General features: G+C 45.2%; 1 protein-coding gene across 1 annotated transcript in view; it reads left to right on the forward strand.

Moving 5' to 3' along the window:
• Window positions 1–16,224: 16,224 nt before the first annotated feature.
• The window catches only part of LOC137629498 (zinc finger protein OZF-like), a 122,271-nt gene continuing 117,612 nt past the window's right edge, over window positions 16,225–20,883 (forward strand). The window contains exon 1 of the mRNA XM_068360851.1: window positions 16,225–16,276. The gene's annotated coding sequence lies outside the window, so the exon portion shown is untranslated. The remainder of the gene's footprint in view (window positions 16,277–20,883) is intronic.

A 20,883-nucleotide genomic window follows, 5' to 3' on the forward strand; every position in this document is an offset into this window, starting at 1 on the left:
CAGCAGCTGGTTGCCCAGTCACCAGCATTCAACCCTGGGTTTGAGAGGCAAACCACTACCTTTTGTCCCAAAGGTAGAGGCTCCTGACGGGGTCCTCAAGACACCCCACACGAGGTAGGGGAGGACGCGGTCAGGGAGGTAAACCCTCCGGACAATCGAAGCAATAAGATGCTTCAGGCAGGAGGGAGGCTCCAACACTTTCAGGATCGTTGGACCTTCGATCCTTGGGCCCACAGCCTAATCAAGAATGGACTAGGATGGAGATGGAACAAGTTTCCACCATTATTTCCTCAATTCTTCCAACACTCCACCCCTTATTGGAAGAATATACCTTAGAACTCTTGAGCAAACAGGTTATAATGAGAGCAAAGTCCATCAAATTCCAGGGAAGGCTGTTTTGTGTCCCCAAGGACTCAGACAAACTCAAAGTCATTCTGGACTTGTCGCCACTCAACAAGTTCATCGAGAACAGCAAGTTCAGGATGTTAATCCTTCAACACATAAGGACCCTGTTACCAAAAGGGGCATACACAGTCTCAATAGACTTGGCAGATGCTTACTGGCATATCCCAGTCAACTGCCCCTCTCCTCCTACCTAGGATTCAAGCTACAGAAGAAAAAGTATGTCTTCAGAGCCATGCCCTACAGACTAAACATAGCCCCAAGGATCTTCATGAAACTTGCAGATGCAGTCGTTCAACAACTACGCCTAGAAGGTGTTCAGGTAGCAGCGTACCTGGACAACTGGCTGGTGTGGGCAGCATCCAGGACTTGAACAATGAAGATTGTTCTCTTAAGGATGACCCAAAAAGTTATTTTCCTGTTTGCTATAGCCTCAGGGGCTAGAGTTAATAAAATAGTAGCCCTATCAAGAAACGAGGGCCATATTCAGTTCACAGAAGCGGGAGAACTGTATCTCTTTCCTGATCCTACCTTTCTCGCCAAGAACGAGCTACCCACTAAGAGATGGGGTCCCTGGAGAATCTGCCCTTTGAAGGAAGATGTCTCTGTGTCCAGTAGAATGTCTAAAGGTCTATCTTCGAAGAACTTCAGACTTCAGGGGAGGATAGCTCTTCAAAGGAGAAACCTCGTGATCGAACTTATCCCTAAAACAACTGAGGGCGAAGCTCATATACTTCATTCGCAGAGCGGATCCTGACAGTACACCCGCAGGTCATGATCCAAGAAAAATTGCTTCCTCACTGAACTTTTTTCAGGCTATGGACTTCGAGCGTCTTCGCTCATATACTGGATGGAAGTCATCCAGAGTGTTTTACAAACATTATGCGAAGCAAGTGCACGAACTTAAGCATTACGTGGTGGCGATAGGTAGTGTAGTAAAACCTGTCGTCTAGTGCTGTGATGAACAGTGAATTGATTAGTACTATCAATTTGGGTGAAAAGGTGTTGACACCTCCAGTGCAATATCTTTTATATGGGTGTCACCATGGTGACACTGGGACTGTTCAAATTTTCAGGTGTAGAATTATACAGATGACACTCGTGCCGTATGTACATTGTACACAGTGTTGATAATATCCAACATTTACAGAAAATTATATTGATAAATTTTTCAAATTTTCAATTTTATAGTGGCATTAATCTTTCTTCCCTTTCAGGTAGAAAAACTTCATCTATACATGTTGTATGTATAATTCCATTCTACATTTTACACTTGTTATCCAATTTACTCACTTAGCCTAAATAAATGATTAAAGAGAGTGTAATTGCGTCTTATTTCGCCCTGCAAATAGCTCAATAAATGTAGCCAGAGTTCTTTACTGTACTTACTTTCCTAAGTAAACCCTATATTTTTGAAGCAATAGAAACAAATAGTTCTAGTTGATACTTATATTTGTTCCTACAATATGTACAAACCTTGAGACATTTTTTACTGTCTAGCACGACACTTCCCTGCAGGGGGGCAGGAAGCCCTAACATTGTTCCATGATTAGTGGTAATGACGTATAACGGTAACATCATATTTCCCAATGGTCTGGATGACCATACAAAAATTGTCCCAAGGTTAAGGCACTTATACAAATCCACAGATACAGTATTTTCAAGTAATTCTCTGGTAAACTTCCATCAGGACAACATGGCTTGAGCCCAAAAAACAGATTTTGAAGCAAAGTGAAAAATTCATTTTTGGGTTAGATGGCCATGTCACCCTGATGGATCCGCCCTCCTTTTCCTTAGAAAAGGCTTAGGCAAAATCCCTCCCAAAACTACTATATCTGTAGCACCATGCTTAATGCTACAAGGAATGAGCGCCATCTCGGAGCCTTGTAATAGTACGAGAGGAAGGGTAACCTTGATAACGGTTCCCCTTCAGTTTTGCCACTCTTCCCCCTCGAATCGAAAACGTTATTCGTGGTGAAGATTGCCATGTGTCGTATCAAGATATACGTCCCTTGATATTATGCGATATCCTTAAGAGAAATTTTAAGGATATTCGTGCCAAGAGTTAGAATTCTGGAGACCTATGGTCAATTCTCTGGGAATATCACTGTAGCCAAATATCCCTTAGAAAGCTGCCTAAAGGAACCTTCCATCAGAATGACATGGCCATCTCACCCAAAAATAGATTTTTCGCTTCGCTTCAAAATCCGTTTTTGACCCCCAGTGGTGAATGGTGTTGACCAGGTGGTGTGCACCCAAGAATAGGTTTACCCTTTTCAATATTGTCAAAACACAACAGGAAGATTCTTGTGTTTGTCAGTTGGAATAAGAGTAGTGTAGTGCAATATTTAAATACCTTACTGTCCCTTTTGAATAGTAGCCAATTCTGCTGGGTGTTACAGCAATATGTGTGAAGAAGAATATAACATTTGCATTGACCTTCAGTAGTTAGTTAACAGGTTTTGGTGATTGATTTACATTTTGAGTGTGGATCCTCTGGCATGGAAAGGGGATGGTTTGTTGTAGTACTGGGCGAACCTTGACATTTATGCATTTCTCCCGTTCTCAGTAATTTGGAAGGTGATAAACTTTCAGTGTCGTTGGTCTGCAGAATGACTGATTGCTCCTTACTGGACTCGGAGGAAATAGTTTATGGATGTGTGGTTTCTCCTGTCAGGTAGCCCGAGAAGTTGCTTCTCAAGACGGGCATCTAAGGCCCCATGCACTTCAGTGATCCTCATGGAGACTGTCCACCATACCTTTAGAGGAAAGGAATTTTCTAGGCCCTCCAGACAATATATTTTGTTTCCCAGAGACATTCTACCAATATTCTTTATCAAAGATTGTGGCATGTATATTTTGATTGGTACAAATCCAGGAAAGTATTTGCTACTAGAACTAGTTTAGATAATAGTGTAAAGTTTTTACATTTTCTTTTCTATAATAAAAATCAATTTTTGATACTAAGGGTTATTAGTTCATGCTTTAATACCATTCTCAAACCTCTTCCGTTGGATTTGTCTACTTTGTGTATCTTTGGTAATATTCTCAGATCTTTTAGTTTGAGAAACCTCCTATTTGCAGATTTTTTCTCTGGAATTTGGATGTGATCTTACAATATTTGCAAAGCCCATGTTTTGAACATTTGGAAGGCCTTTCGTTCAAGGATCTTACCTCCAGAGCTCTGTTTCTGTTGGCTTTGGCTAATTGTATTTGTGAACTCCAGGTTCTCTCCTGGTGGCTTTTGGGAGGGTAAAATTAATTTTTCTTGGCTAGCTTTAGGCCCCAGAGTGATTACAAAGTAAAGGGTCTACTTTGGTTTTCCACATTCCATATTAGTGCTTTTAAGGATACGCTTCTTTGTCCTATTAAGGGTGTGAAGGTTTATCTAGGTAAAGCCGGTATGATCAGGATGAATGTTCCTAGTTTGTTTTCTGGGATTAGGGTACCAAGAATACTGTGTCATTCCTTATTAAGGGGAGCATCCGCTATGGGTATGGACATATAAACTTTCAGATACCGAAAATTGAGATATTACTTCTCTCTATGGCCAAACATGTCGTACGTGTGCTCAAGTAGTTTCTGGCAATAATTTTTCTATATGAAGAAGATATAGTGATTTTTAGATGGTTATGTCATCCTAACTGAGTCGTCTACTAAAGCAGACTATGTAGGTTTGTCTTGCGCATTGATATTGCATAAATACACCAATTTTTTCATATTTTTTCGTTATCTTCATACATCTGACAAACATATATCTTTAAGTCACCCACGTGGTAATGGAACACGGAATGTTTATATGTGCCAGTTTTATGTTGTTTACACTTCGAGTGGTTTTGTTTATTTTCCAAATATTGGGTACTTGATTAACATTTCATAATGTCCAAACACGAAAGAAGGTCTTAAGCTGCCAGAAAGAGAAATGTGAAAGTGGCATCTCAATTTAGTTGGGCTGAAAAGCGTAAAGTAGACGAGAGATGGTGAGTCTTGCAGCAGTGATTGATGATGGTGAAGAGTGATCAGTAACCCTAAGGGGGGGGGACTTGGGGCCGTGCTTGCGGTAATGAGTAGAAAGTGTATCGGGTAAGAAAGTTAGTTGCTGTTCAAGTAATTTAAACTAGTTCTAAATAAGTATCGATAATGATATTTGCTAATGAAAGCTATAATGATTTACTTTCCTTCATACTCTCAAAGAATCTCTTAGAAAAACTATGTCCGTTGATATCTCAAAACTATACTTATTGACCTTCAAAACAGTCTTTCTCCGCCATTTATCAACCGATTTTAAATCCAAATATATTGTTGTAAATGTGAATAAATTTACAATATTTTGTATGGAGGAATTTTTTCTAAAGTATATTTTCTATTTTCTATATTTTTTCAAACTTTTAAAATATATAAAGATATAAATATTTATATTAAAAAAAACTACCGAAAATGTAGAAAATTCCTATTGGGATTTTGTTTATATTGTAATTAACAAAATTCATGGAAATATTTAGTTAATTCTATTTAGTACTTTTTAATAAAAATTGAATTTAATTTTTTTTGTTTAATAGATTTTTTATTCATTAAAAAAAAAAAAACAGTCCAAATTCAATGAAACTTGCACAGATTTATCTTTGCACTAGTAGGTATAACATATAGAAAAATTAGATTTAGCCAAGTATAAATAATGGTTTCGGGTTCAATGTAGGATGCTCCCCTTAACTCCATCATGAGGCAGCAGATCCACCCTTAGTAGCTGTATGTGAGATTTGTCACCATCGGATATTCAGTACAGTATTATCATTATTATTATTAAATGCTAAGCTACAACCATAGTTGGAAAAGTAGGATGCTATAAGCCCAGGGGCCCCAACAGGGAAAATAGCCCAGTGAGGAAAGGAAATAAGGAAGAATAGAATATTTTAAGAATTGTAACAACATTAAAATGAATATTTCCTATATAAAATATAAAAACTAACAAAACAAGAGGAAGAGAAACTAGATAGAACAGTGTGCCTGAGTGTACCCTCAAGCAAGAGAACTCTAACCCAAGACAGTGGAAGACCATGGCACAGAGGCTATAGCACTACCCAAGATTAGAGAATAATGGTTTGATTTTGGAGTGTCTTTCGCCTAGAAGAGCTGCTTACCATAGCTGAGGAGTTTGTCAATCTCAGTGTTGTCATGTGTATGAGGACAGAGGAGAATCTGTAAAGAATAGGCCAGACTATTCGGTGTCTGTGTAGGCAAAGGGAAAGAACTGTAACCAGAGAGAAGGGTCTTATGTAGTACTGTCTGGCCAGTCAAAGGACCCCATACCTCTCTAGCAGTAGTATCTCAACGGGTGGCTGGTGCCCTGGCCAACCTACTATTTCTAATTTTAGTTGTTTTGCTGCCGATTACAGAATAATTTTCTGATATGTTTGCTTTATTTTCTATTGTATTCCATTCTAAAAAAAAAAATTGTTCTATTAATTATGAAGGGATCATATCATTGCATAATAATTCCATGGTAGACACCCGTTGAAAGATATAAAACTACTCATTGTTAACAGACCTTATGTGATAGAGAAATGTAAAGAAAATATCATTTTGTTAACTTCTTCAACATCAACATCTGACTGCTCCAGAAAGAGAGACGGGTGCAGATTGCACACATAGCACACATTTCAAGTGTCATACATAATTAGAAATAAACAATATTACTATGAACATACTGTATTCATCAGGACACCACAATATTGTTTTTCATTCTATGTAGAAATCATTATTATACTGTCAAATGAGTCATTCGATTATAAAAGATTAGTCTACACCAATGACATTCTGTACAAATATTATATGAATATCTGCATGTATCAACACCAGGAAAATTTGCTATAAAGCCACATTTATATGGTTTTTATTTTACTGGGCATTTTGATAGGTATGGCAGCAGCAAATATATCTCCTTCATATCACGTTAGATGGCTTTGAGAGATAGGATGACTGTTCTTGTTCAAGTGAGAACGCCCAGCTCTTCTGTTGAAGCAAGTGCCTTCTAGGACCCTACTATGTATATTTTATTTTATTCAACTTTTTCCATATACAGAACTTACAAACTTAATAGGTTCCAAGAAGCTGTTTGTAAGTAGAATTTTGTTACATTTTGGGCTATGGTAGGCCTGCCTTGACCTGATCTGACGCCCATGCCTACGATTTGCAGTTACAAATGCCAACAAATAGTTCCGTTTCATATGAAATAAATATTAGGTTATTGAAAATGTTGCTTTTCTTATAGTATTAAATTATATAATATTGTTTTATTACAATATTTTAAAATCTTATTAAACGGATTTTGAGCGAAGTGAAAAATCTATTTTTGGGTGAGATAGCCATGACGTCCTGATGGAAGGTTCCTTTAGTAGCTTCCTAGGGTATATTTAACTACAGTGGATATTCCCAGAGAATTAAACTAAAGGTTATCACAGAATTCTAACTTCTGGTGCGAGTACCCTAAAGGTTTCCCTCTAGGATATCGTATATCAACGGGACACATGTATTAACATGCCACATAGCTATCTGCACCCCATATAGAGTTAACACTTCGATATGGAAAGGTGGCTGAGTAACTGAGGAGCCGTTCCAAAGTTACTCTCATCCGTGGCTACTTTTGGTACTCGAGACGTAAACAAACGGGTGCCATTGCTAAATGACGTCACGTCCGTCCTCACCCTGAGCTCAGCTTCTACCAATCTCCGTGATACAGTAGGTCAGGGAGGGGCCTGAAAGGCTGAACTAGAATAGACGGGAGGGTCCATCAGGACGTCATGGCTATCTCACCCAAAAATAGATTTTTCGCTTCGCTCAAAATCCGTTTTTTGGGCTCAAGCCATGATGTCCTGATGGAAGTGTACCAGAGAATTAATGTATCATGGATTTTTTCCCCTTTAATCCAAGTGCCAAGAGCTTCGAACAGTATTATAGAACATGTCCTTACCAGAGATTCTATGATGAACTAGCTTCCTGCCCCCCTGGCAGGGAAGTCCTGGTGGACAATAGGAACATCTCGAAGCGATCATTGAAGAGCTACTCACCCGGTGGAGAGATCATACTGGACTCGGAGATAAGACAAAGGTTAATATTCGGGTAGGAATATTATCAAGCATAAGTAAGTATATAACATAATTACTACTCCCCTGGAGGAGAGATCGTGCTGGTCTCGGAGACAGGTCAAAGGTTAATATTCGGGTAGGAATATTATCAAGGCATGAGTGAGTATATAACATAATTACTTATATTATTCTTTTTGATCATCATTAAAGAGGTAAATGAAACTATAACAATCATATATTTCTTGATAAGGAATAGGAGCGAAAGGAGATGCACATGGAAATAAAATAGACATTTTATTTTTAGAATTGCAGATCATTATGGAAGTAATTACAATAATGATTATAGAATTTATTTACAATAATAAAGAATAATGTACATAGAAATGAAAGACGGTAATCTTGATTCTGAAAAGAAAAGTTTGCTTTTTAGAAACACAAGTTCCAGAGGAACGCCAGTCTTTAAAAATCCAAAGAAAACACTCCATGCCCTAGGGCATATGGCACTCATGTAAAGTCTATGACATTTCACCTTGGTAAAGAACAGTCTATTAGAAACACTAAGTGTCCATTAAATCACTATGTATCACAATAGGGTCAACACAGGCACCCGTAGAGTTAGAGTCCCAAGTAACTCACTGTTCTATGCAGATTTAAGTGGCAGGTTTCATAACACTACCTGCAGCTACCAGGAAATGCTTTACTTCGTGCACTTGTTTTGCGTAGTGCTTGAAGAAAACGCGCGATGATTTCCAGCCTGTAAAGCTCTTGAGGCTTTCGAAATCCATACTCTGGAAGAAGTTCAGACAAGAAGCGACTTTTCTAGGATCGTGACCTGCGGGTGTACTGTCAGGATCCGCTCTGCGAATGAAGTAGGTGATTTTCGCTCTTAGTTGTTTCAGTGACAGGTCGCTACCCGATGTTTCTCGTTTGAAGAGTTGTCCTCCACCGAAGTCTGAAGTTCTTCGAAGATAGACCTTAAGACTCTCCACTGGGCATAGAGAGACATCTTCCTTCAGGGGGCAGATTCTCCAAGGGCCCCATCTCTTGGTGGGTAGTTCATTCTTAGCGAGAAACGTCGGATCGGGGAAGAGGGTAAGATCTCCTGTCTCGGTGAACAGGATATGACCCTCTTCTCTTGATAATGCCACTATTTCACTGACTCGGGCTCCCGAGGCAAGAGCAAAAAGGAAGATAACTTTTTGAGTCAGGTCTTTCAGAGGGCACGAATCGTTGTCCAGGCTAGAAGCAAAATGGAGCACCTTGTCCAGGGACCAGGAGATAGGTTTTGGTGGGGGTGCTGGGCGTAGTCTAGCGCATACCTTTGGCAGTTTATTGAAGATATCGCTGGACAGATCAATCTGGAAGGCGTATAGGAGTGGTCTAGTCAAAGCCGATTTACAAGTGGAAATCATGTTGGCCGCTAAGCCTTGTCCATGAAGGTGAATGAAGAAGGACATGCAAAAATCAATGGTGATTTCCGTAGGATTTTTTGCCTTGACGAAGGAGACCCACTTTCTCCAGGAAGATTCGTACTGCCGTCTGGTAGACTCAGTCTTGCACTCCTCGAGGAAGTCTAAGCTTTTCTTCGAGATCCCAAACCTTTTCTTTGCGGCTAAGGAGAGAAAATCATGAGATGAAGGTCCCTGACTTTCAGTGATGAAGCGAAGACAGTCGACTTCTGTACTTGTTGAGAGAGAACTGGGCCCGGTAGGGGGATCAGCATGGGCTGCAGCTCTAGGACCAGGGGATACCAATTGCTCCGGGGCCACTTGGGAGCCACTAGGGCCGCTGTCCCTTTGAAGGTTCTCAGTTTGGATAGGACTTTCAGCAGAAGGTTGGGAGGAGGGAACAGGTATATCCTGGACCATCTGTTCCAATCCAGGGACATGGCATCCACTGCTTCTGCCTTGGGGTCCTCGTACGGGGCCACATATCGAGGAAGTTGATTGTTGTCGCTCGTCGCGAAGAGATTGATCTGAAATTCCGGGACTTGGTGAGAGATGAAGGAGAATGATCTTGCGTCTAGAGACCATTCCGACTCTATTGGGCTTGTCCTCGATAGAGCGTCCGCCGTCACGTTGCGGAATCCTTGTAGGTGAACTGCAGACAGGTGCCATTTCTTCCTTTCTGTCAAACGAAAGATCGGGAGAAGCACCTGATTTATTTGGGGCGATCTCGAGCCCTGACGATTGAGACATCTGACTACCACCGAGTTGTCCAGAGTCAGACGGATGTGGATCGAGGGAGGCGGGGAGAGTTTCTTCAGGGTGAGAAGAATCGCCATGGCCTCCAAGATGTTGATGTGAAACGTCTTGAATAGGGGAGACCATGTTCCTTGAACCTGTCGTTGGTGGGAGTGACCTCCCCAACCCTCCAGTGAAGCGTCCGTGTGGATGTTGATCGATGGAGGCGGGTGTTGAAGAGGAATGGACCTTTTCAGGGCCTTTGCTTCCGACCACGGCTTTAATAGTGAGCGAAGTCTGTTTGGAAGCCGTCTCTTGAGGTCTCTTCAAGCGATGGATGCGAATCGTCTCCAGACTCCCGCGGCATCCTTTAGCTGTGCGCGAAGCACTGGGTTTGTCACAGAGGCGAACTGTAGAGAGCCGAGAACTTGTTCCTGTTGTCGTCTTGAGATCCGTTTGGATTTTAGAAGCCTTCTGACAGACCCTGCTATTTCCTTCCTTTTCTTCTGTGGAATGGAAAGGCAGTGTGACTGAAGGTCCCCATGGATTCCCAACCATTGGAACTTCTGAGCTGGAGAGAGGCGAGATTTTTCTGCGTTTATCTTGAAGCCCAGATGCTCTAGGAACTGGGTGACTTTGTTGCAGGCTCTCAGACAATCTTCGGGCGATGTCGACCAGACTAGCCAGTCGTCTAGGTAGGTCATCACTTGGACGCCCTGAAGACGTAGCTGTTGGACGATTGCGTCTGCCAGCTTGGTGAAGATCCGTGGAGCCACGTTGAGCCCGAAGGGCATGGCCCTGAAGGCGTAACTTTTCCTTTGGAGTCGAAATCCTAGGTAGGAGGAAGCGTAGTGATTCATTGGAATGTGCCAGTAGGCATCCGCTAGGTCTATGGAGACTGTGTGGGCCCTGTGAGGCAGAAGGGTCCTTATTTGTTGCAGAGTCAGCATCTTGAATTTGTTGTTCGCAATGAACTTGTTGAGAGGGGACAAGTCTAGAATGACTCTTGAGTTTGTCTGAGTCTTTCTTGGGAACACAAAAGAGTCTCCCTTGGAACCTGATTGACTTTACCCTCCTGATCACCTTCTTGTTCAATTTTCCAGGACATATTCTTCCAGGAGGGGGGTTGACTGTTGGAAGAATTGCTGGAAGGATGGGGGTGGTTGAATCCAGCTCCAGCCCAGTCCTTTCTTGACGATACTGTGTGCCCAGGGATCGAAGGTCCAACGATCCTGGAATTGGCGGAGTCTTCCTCCCACCGGAAGCACTTCATTGCTACTGGTGTCCCGAGGGTTTGCCACCTCGGCCGCTAGCTCCCCTTCCTCCTCTGCCTCTGGAGGGACGGCGAGAAGAATCTCTGCCGGAGCCCCTACCTTTGGGACGAAAGGTAGTCGAGTGTTGCTCATAGGCAGGGGTGAAGACCGGTGACTGCGACACCACCGGCTGGGGGACCAATTGAAAGGTCTGTTGTGGCTGCGTAGCCACTTGGGGAGTAGCGGGACCCGGAAACTGTCGTCTCGGCTGACGTTGCTGGGGTCTGGGTTTCGAGGATTTCCTCTTAGGCTGAGGGCCATCGTCCTGAGAGGACTTCCTCTTTCGCCACATGCCCCACTCATGGAGAGGGTTCCTGTTCTCCGTAGCAGCTTTGTCCGCTATCTCTTTCACCAAGGTAGACGGGAAGAGATGTTTGCCCCAGATATTGGAGGAAATCAGTCTCCGGGGTTCGTGTTTCACCGTTGCACTGGCGAATACGAATTCCCTACAAGCTCTACGAGCACTAGCGAAACTGTATAGGTCCTTAGTCATGGTTGCCAGGTGCGACTTAGCAAGGACCATGTAAAAGTCCGGGACTCTGGTGTCCCCGGCCATGAGTTCTAGCTGTACCTGATGGGACAGCGAAGCGGCGAGTCTCTCCTTCGTATCCTGTTCCCTACGAAGGAGGTGATCGTTCAGCCGTGGGAGGTCCTCGTTGAATTGACGACCGGCCACATCAGGTTCTAGTTTTCCTACCGTGAAGGTCGACTGGATGTCTTTCCAGTGCCTATCATCGGGGGGAAAAGTAAGGGAGAAGGGTCTGCACTCATCCAGTGCAGGGCAAGGCTTCCCTTCCTCCACAGCCTTCATGACCGCTTGGAAGGCCTTTTCAATGAAGGGGAAGGTCGCAGTAGCTGGAGCAACGAAGGTTGGATGCTTCTTACTCAGCGCTGGCATCTTGGAGTTTGTGAAACCCCGGCTCTTCACTGCCTGAGCTAGCATAGCTTGGGCCTTCGCGAGATCGAACACAATCACTTCCTTTGGTTCGGTCTCTTCTTTTGAGGCTGGTTCGGACCTGAGCCGGACGTAACAGTCCGGATAAGCCTCGAAATTCGGGAAGAACTCCACTTCTTCCAACAAAATAGAGCCAACCCTTTCACTAATGTAGATCTTGCCAGTAGTGATTGGCATATGCTCGGCGTATCTCCAAGGGTTAGCTTCCGAGCAGGTGGGGAGGTCCTTAACCGAAATCTTCTTCGGTTGTTTGAAGCCGACAAGAGTCGTCCGGAATTGTTCCCGAGTCTCACGCAGCTTCTTGTCCATGAGGGCTTCAAGCATTCTGAAGACCTCTTGAGTGGCCGATGGAAGAGGGTCCGGGGTGGCAGAAGTCGAAGGAACAGGTTCCTCGGACGGTGCTGTAGTTGCTGGGGGAGCAGGAGCAACCTCGTTCTCCGAGTCAGGGTATTCCACCTGATCTTCCTCATAGTCGAGCTCCTCGCCCATGAGGTTCTTCTCCGTCTCTTCGGACACCTCCGACATACGTTCCACGTTGTCGGAATCAAGATGGCACTCACGCATGGACTGTGCCATGACGATGTCGAGTTCGACCACAATCTGGACAGTGGGAATTTGTTCTCGAGGGACCACAGAGTCCTTGGATGCTTTTGGAAAAAGCAAAGCCCTCAAGTCTTCATTGGGAAGATACGGTCCAGTGACGTTCTTTTGGAAGCCACGCACCCATTTGCGTAGCTTCTCTCTAGAGATGTCCCTTACCTCCGTGGTAGGAGGATCATTGAACTCCTCGTCAAGAAGACTCTTGCAGACTGAACAGTTCTGCGGGTCCCAAAATTTAAGGTCGCCTTTCTTGGCGGCGCAGGGGGCATGGGTCCGGGACGCCTTGTGCCCGTAGAAGTCCGGGCGCTTCACTCCACAGAAGTTGCTTTCGCACTTCATATACTCCTGTAAAAGAAAGAGATCATGAGTACATGGAAGGCATAAGAATGACTTACATAACTCTAAAATTAAGAATAACTTAATCTATAATAGCATATTAATGTTCAAGATTGATGAGCGGGAAAGGAAGTAGATAGACACATACTTGTGAATCCCGCCCAGCTGGTTACCGTAACCTTATCCGTAGACAATTCCTTTGGACCCGAGGGTCACAAATGAGGGAAATCCATATGGATGAGCCAAGCTAGGCTTTTAAAAGGAATTGTCCGCAGAGTGTACCAGGATCTGAGACCACTCAGAGCCTTGGGGGAGATGGGAAAATAGGATAAACCCCTTAGTAAATGTAGGTTCCGGCAGTCGACTGCACTGAGATACACAGAATATGCTGGAATTGTTGTAATGTGAAATCAAACAGCATAGCCACTATTTTAGTTGGTATAACAATACCTATATGGAGGTGGCCAGGCTATCTGGCTGCATCATATTGACTGCCGGCATGTTGACATGCCGGCAGCCAGGGAAGGGGTACATGTCCCTTAGCATCTCATGAGGGGGCGCCGGCAGACCGACGGAACGCCGGAGGCCGGTCCTGCAGGGTGGAAAACATCAAGGCAGACACACTGAGCAACCGAGATGGATGATACCACAGTGGCGACCGCCGGCACAGCAGCGGATCGCTGGCAGAGGCAGCGGGCTTCGGCAGCCGGAGGCTGACGGCATGGTGAACCTTAGTTCAATTCATAAGAGATATATATATATAAGGGTGGATACCTAGATTGCCGGCAATCAAGACTCCGAAAGTCGGCCGGCTGTTGCTAGGTAAATATAAGGGGGGGGGGGGGGCCTCGGCGGTATGTCGAAGGAAGGCGGCAGCCTCCGGCACTCGGTAGGCTGACGTCTTGATGGGGAAGGTATCTTATGAATAAAGGTCACCTGAGGTAGTGGCGGTTATCGCCGGCAGTAGAGACGGCAAGGGACTGGCATCAAGATAGAGAGAGAAAAAGGGTAAGGAGGGATGGGAGGGGTAATATCCTATACCCCTCCGGCATCCCCCCGGAGAGAGTGCACTCATGATAGGAGTAGATACTCCTAACATCCAGCGGCAGTGGGCCGGCAGACGGCCGGGAGCCTGAGGTAACCCAAGGGAGGGATAGAGGGCACTCAAAGAGGGGGAATCCCCTGCCGTCAGGACCGCTGCCGGCAACCACCCTTATAGAACGCTATGAAGGGTATGTGTACCAGAACGGCCAGCTCAGCAGGAGAACAAGGCTAGCCCTACCACTCCACTCAAGGGAGGAGTTGTAGGACCAAGGACAGGGGTGTGTAGGCAGGCCTCCACCCAAGGGATAGAGTGGGGAGGGAGAAGTAGGGGTCTTCTAAATGGGTAGACTCTGTATGAGAGCAGCCACCAAGGCAAGGGAGAACGCTCCCTAACCTAGGATAGGTAGCCCAGATCAAGTACAGTACTAATGTACTGTCCCAAACTATAATAAGACAGAGTCTACCCCCAGAGCTTAACCTAGAGTAGGAGGACCAACTCCTAGGCTAGGAAAGTCTGAAAGACACATCGCTAGTTGCAGGGAGGAAGGGTAACCCAACCAAGTGCAACTGGAGGAAGGGCAGAGGCCTTCCTAAGGTCTCAGGCACGACCCTAAGGGGTGTTCATTCCCTTAGGGTAGGCAGAGAAGTGATAAATACTCTGGGTGTAGACAAGATCTCCCTATATAAAAGGGAAAGCAAGTCTACCCAGAGGGAATTACCCGCAGGCAGGGGGAAAAGGGAGCATACAAGGGTTCCTACATTAGATTAGGAGGGGGTTGGTACACAACCAACTCAGTCCCTTGTATGGTCCCCGAAGGCAAAAATACTTACATCACAGTAACTAGTATGTTTAATAATGCCAAAATCTTCATAACTTAACTTAGGAACACTAATATATATCATGCATGAAAAGAGCACTAGGCTGTCAAGCCTAGGGGCTAAGCTAGCGATCTAGTATGGGGTCGAACAGCGACCGTAGTCTGATGAGCGCTAAAACACGATATAATGATTTCCTAGCTATGAAGACTAAATAACTAATAATATTAATTAGTTAAAGGACCGGAGAAGGCTGTTCTGGCTAACTAAATAAGGCATGCAACGTGAACAGCGACGCCACCATGGCGCGTCCGGTATCGGCACAGCGACGCCACCATGGCGCGTCCGGTATCGGCACAGCGACGCCACAAAACACGATATTTTAAGAAAATTAGAAGTTACTTTACGGCCAGAGCTTATTTAAACAATACTAGGACCTGGTACTCAACTTTCCAGAAGAAAGCGAGGCTGAAGGCTGCGACATTACGGCGATATAAGCAGATAAAAGAGTCACTTGGGAAAAATCCGACTTAGCGTAGAAGCTACAGGCGAAAGGATGAGGACGGACGTGACGTCATTTAGCAATGGCTCCCGTTTGTTTACGTCTCGAGTACCAAAAGTAGCCACGGATGAGAGTAACTTTGGAACGGCTCCTCAGTTACTCAGCCACCTTTCCATATTGAAGTGTTAACTCTATATGGGGTGCAGATAGCTATGTGGCGTGTTAATACATGCGTCCACTGTTGATATACGATATCCTAGAGGGAAACCTTTAGGGTACTCGCACCAGAAGTTAGAATTCTGTGATAACCTTTAGTTTAATTCTCTGGGAATATCCACTGTAGTTAAATATACCCTAGGAAGCTACTGAAGGAACCTTCCATCAGGACGTCATGGCTTGAGCCCAAAAAAGTTCTGTATATGAATTTTTTATACAATATCTGAGATTTATGATTTAAGTTGGATTTGTCTTTTCATCTCTTAATGTTTGTAAGTTGAGGACCTTCTGTACATACTACAGTATAGCATACATTTAATTATATTCTTTGTTTCATCATCAATAATAGTTATCAAACTTAACCTTAACTAATTTCTTAACGAGTTTTAATAAAGCAGGTATTGTGCTACACTATCAAAATTTCACTTCTAATACAATGAAAAAAAAAAAAACATTAAAAAAGCACTACTTGATATTTACAATCTTCAGTCTGGTGAACATAGCACTAAATCTCCTAATGTAATTAAATAACTACACTATGAACAAAAACACTCATCAGAACACCACAATATTGTTTTTTATTGCAGTGTCTTACCCAACAATTATATAGCTGTAGGTTCCCTACGACGGCAGACAATAGATTCAAAACTACTGCGGTGGCACTGCCATTGCTGATTTAGGTGATTTCATCTCCCTCCACTCGAGGGAGCTACAGGTACAACTGTCCAGGTAACATCAATTCGTTCTCTGCCGGCTTCTGGTGAACAACGGTGGTCGGTGCAGACTTTTTTCTCCATTTGTTGGGAAGTATTATCTCTCCAATATCGGTGAAGTATTCAAACTCCGTGGTGTAGGACTGAAGCTGAATTTTCTTTTCTACAATTTTGTGGTCATACTATGTCGGACTCTAGTCCTTCAGTACAGGGTAATTAGGTTTTGCGCCGGTACAGAGTTGCCAGGTTTTCTAAAGGAAAAGACAACTTCTAATCAACAGAAGCTTTAAAAGGCTAACCCATTAGTAGAAAAAGGCCTAATATACAGTACAATATTTTTGGGCTCAAGCCATGTCGTCCTGATGGAAGGTTCCTTCAGTAGCTTCCTTAGGGTATATATGACTACAGTAGATATTCCCAGAGAATTAAATTCAAGGTTTCACAGAATTCTAACTTCTGGCGCGAGTACCCATAAGGTTTCCCTTTAGGATATCGTATAATAACGGGACACATGCTTGGCACTCCACATAGCTATCTGCACCACACATAGCGTTTACGCTTCAAGGGGGAAGTGTGGCAAGTTATGGGAGGAGCCGTTACTAAGTTCTCCTCCTTCGTTACTGTTACGGTACTCTTTGACGTCATAACCGCCACCATCTTGGTTGACGTCACCGTTGCGCGCCTTCCTCATTCCTTCTTACGTAGCGTTTATGACCAGGTGCTTTTTCCCAGTTATTCGCTTGTATTATCATCATGTCGCAATCTTCTGCCTCGCCTTCTTCTGGAAAGTTGAGTACCATATTCTTGTATTGTATAAATCAGCTCTGGCCGTAAAGTAACGCCTTTTTATTTCAAAATACCGTGTTTTGTGGCGGAGCTGTGCCTTGACCGGAGGCGTCATGACACTGACGCTGTTGTTCACTTTGCATGCTTTATTTAGTTAGCCAGAACAACCTTCCCGGTCTTGTAACTAATTATCAGCATTAGTTATTTAGTCTTTATTGCTAGGAATTAATTATATTATGCCGTTAGTATTCTTTTTCGGCGAGTGTAGGTAGCCGAATTCTTAGGCTCAATTGCTAGCCTAGTCCCTAGGCTCGATAGCTTAGGCATTATTGTTTACTTTCATGCATGATATAATAAGTGTTCCTGGTGTTAATTTATGAAATGAAGATGTTAGGCATTTATACATATAAGATTCAGTGATTGCACATGTTTTTCTCCTTCTAGGAAGTATACAAGGGGTTTCGATGATCTTGGTAGTCGACTCCCTTGCCCCTAACCTAACGCTAGGGATTTTGTATACTTTCTCACCTCCCCAGTTACCTTATCCAAGGTAATCTCCTCCCTCTGAGGTAGCCTAGGCTACATCCTAGCCCTCCTTACCTTGAATCGTATTCAAGTGAGGTTAGGCTAGGATTTTCTTTCCTCACTCATAGCCATAGTACATGAGCTTTGAGTTTGGGACAGAACCTCAGAGTACCAGTCGTTTGCCCCCCAGCTACCCCATTAGGTGAATGAACTCTCCTTTTGGTTCCTGCTGGTCGGCAAAGGTGGGGGCTCTACCCTTCCCCCTAGATCACACCTGGTAGGGTTACAACCCTTCCTCCCTGTGGCCTACACTTTTCCTACACCTGCCTTTCCTGGTGTGGGGACATGTTCCCCTTGCCTAGGTTAGGTAGGCCATGGGATTCTGTTTCCTTATAGTTTAGGACGGTACATTAGGGCTGTTCCTTCACTGTACTAACCTACCCTAGGCTGGAGAACGAATTCTTCCTACACCTGGGATAGTGCTGGTACTGAAAAAGAACCCCCCCTGGAGTGCCTTCCCCTACACTCCTCCTCAGGACCCTCTCCCCTCCCCCCTCTGTCCTTTAGTGATGGCCTAGCCATCACACCTCTGTCCACCGTCCTACAACTCGACCGTGTGCCGGTGGGTTGTGGGGTCGGCCCGGTCCTTTCGTTGGCTAGTCCGAACTGCTAGGCTTCCCGCATATAGTTGAACTATGGGATAGCATACGACAGGTCGGTCTGCCGGCGGAAGACCTCACTATCTTAGAGTGTTCTTCGGTCCTCCCTTGGGCCACCACCCGCAACTCTAGCCGACTGCCGGCTCTGTTGCGGCTGGATGAAAGGTTGCCATTCTCTCCCTTCCATTTGAACACTCCTTCCGGAAGAAGACGAGGTTTGGGTATTGAGCTACTGCCCTTCCCTCCTTCTTCTATTCTTTCTCTCTATCTCATAAGTGCCGGTCCACTGCCACACTACTCTGCCGGCAACAGCCGTCAGCTTAGTCCCAGTATCCTCTCTGTCTCATTGATTGATGTCAGGGTTGGAGTACCTAAGCCGGTTGCTTACCGACTGCCGGGGGCCGCCAACTTGCCGACGATCTGCCATCATTTTGAGGTTTCGCCCTCTCTCTGCCACAGAGGCTGATGGCTGGGAGGGGTTCCCCATTGATGGAGATTTGCCTGCCGGCGCCACCTAATCATTCTACTTCAGTGGACTGTCACCTCTACCCTGCCGGCGCAGCGTATAGCTATATACGATAGCCAGTACATCTATGGTATAGTACATACCCTAGTCAGAAAACTATGGTGTATAGTTGTGCAGTAAATTCTTCTAGCATACTCTGTGCATCCATGCACAGTCCCTTGCCCCGGGACCTACCTGAATCGGGGAGAATCATTTCCCCCCTTTCTCTCTATGCTGAATGAACTCAGCTCCCCCTCTCACCATTACTAATACTCCGGAGGAAGTCTAAGCTGTGCTTTATCCCTTGTGGATATTCCTTCCCCCTCTTAGGGCGCTCTTAAGGAGCCCCTAGAATTAGTTATGGTGTGAGGTCACGGCAATTGGCTGGGCGGGATGCACAAGTATGTGTCTTTTCTGCTTCATTTCCAGCTTACCTATCCTAAGCTTACACTTGGAAAGGAATCTTATATTGTAAGTAAAATTACTTTAAGACTAATCTAAGATTACTTTAAGTCAATGATATAGACTTCTGTAGACTCATGTACCCCTTTCTTCTTTACAGGAGGAGTACATCCGGTGTGAGAGCGCCTTCTGCTGCGTTCGGCGCCCGGACTTTTATGGCCACCTGGCGTGCCGAACCCACACCAGCTGTTCCGTTGCCCAAGGGACTCTTCGGTATTGGGACCCGCAGGTTTGCACTGTCTGCAAAGACCTGCTCCATGAGGCGTTCGAGGACCCCCCCATCTGCGGAGGCCAGGGACATCGCTCGGGAGAAACTACGCAATTGGGTGCGTGGTTTCCAGAAGAACGCCACGGGGCCCTATCTCCCTAGTGAGAAGATGAGAGCTCTGCTCTTTCCCAAGGCATCTGCGGATGCTGTTATCCCCAAGCCAAAGATCCCCTGCGTCCAGCTGACGGTTGAACCGGACGTATCAGACGCACTTCAAGACTTCCATCTTGATGAGGTGGAACAGATGTCGGAAGTGTCGGACACCACCGAAAGGACCCTGATGGCCAAGGGTCGAGAAGAGGAGGAGCATACGGAGGCCCCTGACTCCGAGGGTGATGGCGCCCACGCCCCCTCTGTTACTTCCGTAGCTATTTCGGAACCCGTCCCCTCTACCTCTTCCACTCCTACGCCTGTGAGAGTGGACACCCAGGATAACCTCCAAGCCTTGGTGGCACTCCTGGACGAAAGGCTTCGCCAGAGGGACGAAGACTTTAAGAGGGAGATCCTATGTCTGTCGAAACAGACCCCGAGGAAGATCACCATTAAGGATCTTCCCCCTTGCTCAGTGACCAACCCATGGAGGCATGGAGAACACATGCCGATCACGAGTGGACGTATCTTCGCCAACGATAAGTTAGGCGCCATTCCCCTTGAAGAGGTGGAGTTTTCGCTTATCTTTGAAGCATACCCGGACTGTTACATCCGTCTCAAGTCCAAGCCAGTTTCCAAGGAGAAGGTCATCGTCTTCGACCACGCTAAGGCTCAATCTCTTCTGGCCGGCTGCCTCAAGAGTAAGGGCTACACCAACTCCCAGGTGCCGGCCCTAAGCAAGAAACACCCGTCTTTTCTTGCTCCTGCCACCATGGTCTTCCCCTTCACTGAGAAATCCCTGTTGGTAGTGTTGAAGGCGGTGGAGGAAGGGAAACCCTGCCCTACACTGGAAGAATGTAGGCCCCTCTCCCTCGCCCTCCCTCCCGACGACAAGAACTGGAAAGACATCCAGTTAACTTTCTCTGTGGGAAAGTTGAAGGCTGACATCGCTGGACGGCAGTTCAACGAGAACCTCCCCAACCTCTCCGAATACCTTCTGTGTCGGGAGCTGGACACGAAAGAGAGGCTGGCTGCCTCCCTCTCTCTTCAAGTCCAAATGGAGACGATGGCCGGGGACACACGGACCCCAGGCTTCTACATGGTCTTGGCTAAGACCCATCTCGCCACCCTGACGAAGGACTTTTATAGCTTCATCAGGGCCCGGAGAGCCTGTAGAGAATTCGTGTAAGACTGAAAGCTGGGCCAGAATTCGACCTCCTCAATAAGGACAGCCCCCAACTTCTCTGATATGAAGATCTTGCCTCTGGTAATAGACATGTATTCTGCATACCTCCATGGATTAACATCAAAGCAAGGTGGAAGATCTTTAACGTTGAGTCTCTTCTGAGACCCACGGGACGCGGTGAGATGGTCCATTCTTCTTCGCCATTCAGCATCCCTTTCTTCGTTTTGCTTACGAAGCCTC

Source organism: Palaemon carinicauda, chromosome 37 (assembly GCF_036898095.1).
Source record: "Palaemon carinicauda isolate YSFRI2023 chromosome 37, ASM3689809v2, whole genome shotgun sequence".
NCBI lineage: Eukaryota > Metazoa > Arthropoda > Malacostraca > Decapoda > Palaemonidae > Palaemon > Palaemon carinicauda.